Raw genomic sequence first — 6000 nt, forward strand, 5'->3', positions numbered from 1 at the left:
CTTGCTATCAAACATCCATCTGACTTCCTATCAAGTTGACCATGGTTTGTGCTTCCTCTGTTGGATCAGGTAGAAATATCCAGGGGAGAGCTATGACGACAGGGGAGAGGATGGGTGGGGAACAGAGGGCGCACAGCGAGAAAGCACACACTTCAGGGCTCAGTGTGAGATCAGTCACAGCTTCAAACTCAGAACCAGCTGGAGAGCAAGGACTGAGCATGTCAGTAGCTGCCGGAAAATTCTCACGCTTGGCATTTAACATAGTGCAGAAGAGCTATGTGTCCAAGACGGCACCGGGAAAAACCAGGAAGTACACTGGGTGAGAAAGTCAAAGCAGCACTGAAAGAGAAATTAAAGGACTTAAATACTGAATACACACACACACACACACACACACACACACACACACACACACACACTGAAAAATAGATCCTTAACAACTCCCTGAGAAATAACGAGCCTGGGAAGATGGCTCATTTGGTAAAGAGAGCTTGCTGTGCAAACAAGAGGGCCTGGGTTCAAATCCCCAGAGCCCAAGGTACAAATCACATCTTCTATGGCACACCTGTACTCCTTCAACCCCTAGAACCCAAGATATAAATCATGTGTTCTAGGGCACACCTATACTCCCGGCACTGGGAGGGGGAGGCAGGGGGATTTGCAGCTAGGCTCGGGTCAGACAGCCTAGCGCATCATCAAGCTCCAGGTGGGCAGAGCCTGCAGAATAATACCTGAATCCAATCTCTGGCCTTCACACACATGTGCACCTACCAAACATGCGTGAAACATGCACACACACACACACACACACGATGTCAAGAATGTTCAGCAGAACTTCCCACCTAGTCCGTCTTCCCCTTAAACTGCTCTGGGAGCTAGCCCAGCTGAACTGTCCATCCCTCCTGAGTCTGGGGATAAAGTGCTTCCAAAACACATGAAGCTTTGCTTGTGTGAAAAGATGAGAGAGTTCTCAGACAGTAACTGGATGAAACGAAAACTCCATCGACAAGGTGAAACTTGGCATAGGTGAGGTAGCAGCTGCTTTTCCGTTGCTCTCTCAGGACAGCATGATCAAGGCAGAGGACGGAAGGGAGGTTGACAGTTCCAGAGGGACAGACTGCATGGTAGCTGGTTGTAGGAGCAGGAAGTTCAGAGATCACAGTCTCAACCACGCACAGGAAGCAGACAAAGCGAACAGGAAGTGGAGTGAGCCTATGAACTCTCAAAGCCTGCTCCCAAACTTCCTCAGCATGGCTCCACCTCTGCCTCAAACAATGCCACCAACTGTAGAGATATACCTGAACCTATGGGGGCCATTTCTCTTTCAAACTGCAGCACGATACCAGGAGAAAGGGGAACTAAAGTTTCAAATCACTGTTCTGTGTTAGAACTCTCTTGACACATTTCCTCCATCCCCTGGGACAGACGTAGCAGGGACCATTGTGCTACACTGAGGTGCCCCCCAGCCTGCAGATGGAAAGTGAGGTTCCACAGGTATGCACACGCTGAATGTCAAGAAAGATAATTCTTGCGGGGCTGGGGGTGGGGTGGACAGTTTCCTTTTCCCTAACAGACAAATAACTATTCAATCAATGAACAGCTTTTGAGAAAGATATATTTTGGGGAGGGGGGGTGTGAGTCAAGGTCTGTCTGTGTAGCCCTGACAAGCTTGAAACTCATGGAAATCCAGTTGTTTCTCCTCTGGAGTTCTGGGTTAAAAGGTGTGCACCTCCACACATGGTGTCACGGCGGCTGTGTTTTTCTTCAGTCCTGTTCGTACAAGATCAAATCAATGAACACACTAGCACAGATTTGGTGGGGAGGCACTCAGAAGTCTGGCACCTTTAGCTATGAAGCTGTTGCCAGTTAATGGGGTAGGTAGAGTTAGTGTTCTTTAAGAGCATAGCCCCCGGCAGGTCAACCCTGCTCCAGTGTTGACCGACTCGCAAGACAACAAGGGCAGCACAAACTGGATTGAGTGGGTTATTACAGAAAAAGGAGGATTCGAAAGGGGGTGCTGTAGGAGAGTGAGGGGCGGGTCTTGGAGGAGTTGGGGGAAGAGTAGGAGGTGAATAGGATCCAAACATATTGGACACACGTACAAAATCCTCAAAGAATTAATATCTTGCATTAAAAATGCTGGTTTTAGCATAGATAATGTTACCCTCTTCTAGAAAAGGGAAAAGAGATGAATAAAGGGGGAGAAAGAGAGAAATCTGTGCCTGTGTGTGTGCACACGTGTGTGAGCATGCACACATCCTTCCGAGTGCTACAATAACATTTTAATCTCCTTGGCAGTCTTCCTCGGGTCCCAGGTCGTGTCGCAAGTCATCATAAATGTCTTGGAACACACAGTGCTGCGTTTTACCCCCAACCCCATTAATCTACATGAGGAAAGATCATTATTTTAAGCACCCAGCAAAGGGTATCTTTTGGTCGGTGGCAGTGACGAGGCATGGGTTGTAATTTACCAGCACATCTGTGAGGACAATCGCCGACTGACTTCTTGATTTCGGCATGAAGTAATTATGTGTTCCAGAGTGAACTCAACCCAGAGTTTTCTATAGAAACTCCATGCAGATTTTTCCATTTTCTGCTAAGAAAAATCAGCTCCTAATGTTAACTTCCCTATAGGCACCCCATAAATGGACACCCTGTTAAGCGGAACCACTGATGGAGCCCTCTCCAGCCGTGGTGGCACAAATGTGAAGCCCACACAAGAGTAGGTGACAGCCCCAGCTCTGCTTTGGTTCTCCTTGTGGGTCCTAATCACAGAGAAAAAAAAATGAAACCGCCAGTGGCATCATTATAATACCAGCACACTGGAAAATGGAGGCAGAAGAGTCACCATGAGTTCAGGCCAGCTTTGACTACGCAGATCCAGTCTAGTCTGGGCCACGCAGTGAGAGTCTCTCAGAAACAAACAGCCCAGTCATGGAGGCTCATTCCATTAATGCCAGCACTTGGGAGACAGAGGCAGGCAGATCTCCATGAGTTTGAGGGCACCCTGGTCTACAGAGTGAATTCCAGGTCAGCCAGGGCTCCATAGTGAGATACTGCCTCAAAAGTCAGCCCAAAACAAAACAAAGCAAACAAAACTAAAGAAAAGCCAGGTAATAGTAACAACGAGAAGAAAAGGATTCCAGTGGTTTAAGGTGAAGAAGTAGAACTTTAGACAGAGGAAGAATTTTTAACACACATTTCCTTCAGGGAATATGGCAACCATAAGTAAACTGCCCCGGCTTAGGTCTCTGCCTAAGTGGACATTTAGGTAATGGGTATAATAATACTTTCCGGATTGAGCTATTTCTTCAGCCATCTGTGCGACCGTGAAAGCCTGCTCATGACACGGCAGCCATGGCAACCCCTTCCGGTAGGACTATGATTATATCATCAGTGGAAACGGTCTGCATTCCTGTGGGGGGATGGGATGCAAGGAGACCAAGTCACCAGAGGCTCATGGGGGACGCCATCTTTCTGGGATCCTACACGGAGTTCTAGGGGACCACTGTTCGTGCCCTGCCCTTGCTACAGAGTCCCTCATCTTCAGGTATGGAGGTCTGCAGGCCTTGTGCCTTTGGAAAATTCCTCAGGAGAGACTCTGATGGTCTTGGTCTAAGAGGAAACAAAAGTCAAGTTTCTTAAATATGCAACTACAATATTTCTGGAGGTGCATGGGGACAAGACGCTTAGAGACCATGGTGTCTCCAGAGAGTCAGTAGGTAAGGGTGCTTGCCACCAAGCCTGGCAACCTGAGTTCAGTGCCCCCAGCCCACATGGAGGAAGGAGAGAATCGACTCCTGCAAGCTGTATTTCGACCTCCATTAGGCATGCTTTGGAAGGAGCGTAAGCCTCCTTCCCCACAATAAACAAAATGAATATAAAAACAAACAAAAACGTGTAAAGTCTCTGGGGCTGGGTGAGTGACCTTGTCCCTGGCCACACGTGCCTCAAGTTTCTGATTCCACTTTTTATCTCTGTTCATACTCAACCGTGTGAGGGAGCTCAGCAGACAGCATGACCCTAAAGGCCTTTGAGTAGAGATACGGGCCCCGAGCTCAGAATGAGAAGAGCTTCCTGGCGTGGGAGATGACTGAGTGAGTGAAGTGCTGGTCGTGCATGCAGAAGGACCTGAGTTCAGATGCCCAGCCCCCCTGCAGGAGTCGGGAGATTCAAATCCCAGTGCTGGGAAGGCAGAGGCAGCTTGACCCCAAGGGTCACCTGAAGCCATCCTAAGGGAACGCCCCAGGCTCAGGGACATCCCCTGTCTCAAAACCAAACAAGATGGAGATTAAGTGTCAATTCCGTTTTCATCCCTGCACACACACACACACACACACACACACACACACACACACACAAATTCCTGGCTCAGGCATGTGACCCGAGAGCACTGGAGACAATACAGTAGGAAGGGTAGCATTTGAAAATAACTTTGCCAGGCAGTGGTGGCGCACGCCTTTAATCCCAGCACTTGGGAGGCAGAGGCAGGCGGATCTCTGAGAGTTCGAGGTCAGCCTGGTCTACAGAGTGAGTTCCAGGACAGTCAGGGCTACACAGAAAAACCCTGTCTCGAAAAACCAGTAGAAAAAAGAAAAAAACAACTTTGTCGTTTGTAGTACATCTCTGCTTTTGTTAGTCTCTGCCGCTCTTGCGGGTGGCAGTGTTTGTGCCTTCCTTATTCCCAGGAAGATTCTTCAACTACCCCGCCCTGCAGATGGCTTCTGCATTGTTTGGTGGAGACAATGGCTGGCGTTTTCTCTTCTCTGCTTTCTATGCACACGCAGTCTAGAAACACACAATGCAGAGTGTTAGGCATCTGTCCAGTCATTGTTGCATGACCCGGGGCCGTTTCTCCCTTGCAGACGACAGAGCCGCATAAGCTCAGGTCCCTGCGAACTTGCTGCTGCCCCACCTTCAATTCATCGCTCAAGGTACACAGGAGGAGTCAAGCGTGTTTGCGTGTTTATTTATCTGGTGTTTGCTTTGAGCTCAGGACGCCATAAACCATTTAAGGATTCTGTCTGACTGTGGAGAAGTCTCTTCTTTTTTTTCAAGAGAACGTAAACACAGGCCTTCTACGTCTCCTCCAACCTTATATTTGCAGGATACTATAATAGCTACCAGATGGTGCAAAAATTACCAACTCCAACTGCAGTATGTAATGGAGGCTTTTTTAAACACATGAACATTTTGTGAAAGTTGTTTGTGAACTAACAAGTATTGTCAAGTATTTTATTCTATCTGAGCATTAAAGAAAGATTAAATGTTTCCCCCAGCAGGAGCTGTCATCTCTGTTTCAATTCTCTGGTGAGCTGAACATGTTGGCCTTGCTACCCTATGAAGATGAAAGGCTGCTTCCTTTTCATTTTCTCTAGAAAAATACCATCTCAAGGCGAAGGTGAGGTGTAGAGGCGTGTGCTGGCCACTAAGGAGCTCGACAGGACTCCACTCTCCCTCTCTAGCTCTCTGCCGGGGTCACCGCGACCTCTGCTTCTTCCTCTGAGCTGCCCTGACATAAACAGTTTCAGGTGTGACCTTTAAATGCATCATCTTCGTGTTCACGGACCTCTACCTCAACCCCTGACGTGATGCTTTGGTTCTGTGTGTTTCCGCCTTTGTCCTGGTGTAACCAGGTTTCGTTATATCCATCGTTCTTGCTTCATTCTGAGCTGTGATGGAAGCCTCTGACCCACAGCAGCTTAGGGGAGGGAGTGTGGGGCAGGAACCTAAACAGGAACTTGAAGAAGAGACGGTGAACGAGAGCTGCTTTCCTGCGCTCTCACAGGCTCGCGCTGTGCTAGCTTCCTTATACAGCCCAGGGAACGGTGATGCCCACAGAGGGCTGGGTCCTCTTCCATGAGGTAACAGTCAAAACGTCCTATAGAGACATGCCCACAGGCCAATCTGGTAAAGACAATTACGCACTGAGACTTTGTTGCCAGGACTTCCAGGCCCTGCCAAGTTGACAGATAACCTAACTAGGGTGTCCTCTGAGGC

Source organism: Microtus pennsylvanicus, chromosome 8 (genome assembly GCF_037038515.1).
Source record: "Microtus pennsylvanicus isolate mMicPen1 chromosome 8, mMicPen1.hap1, whole genome shotgun sequence".
Taxonomy (NCBI): domain Eukaryota; kingdom Metazoa; phylum Chordata; class Mammalia; order Rodentia; family Cricetidae; genus Microtus; species Microtus pennsylvanicus.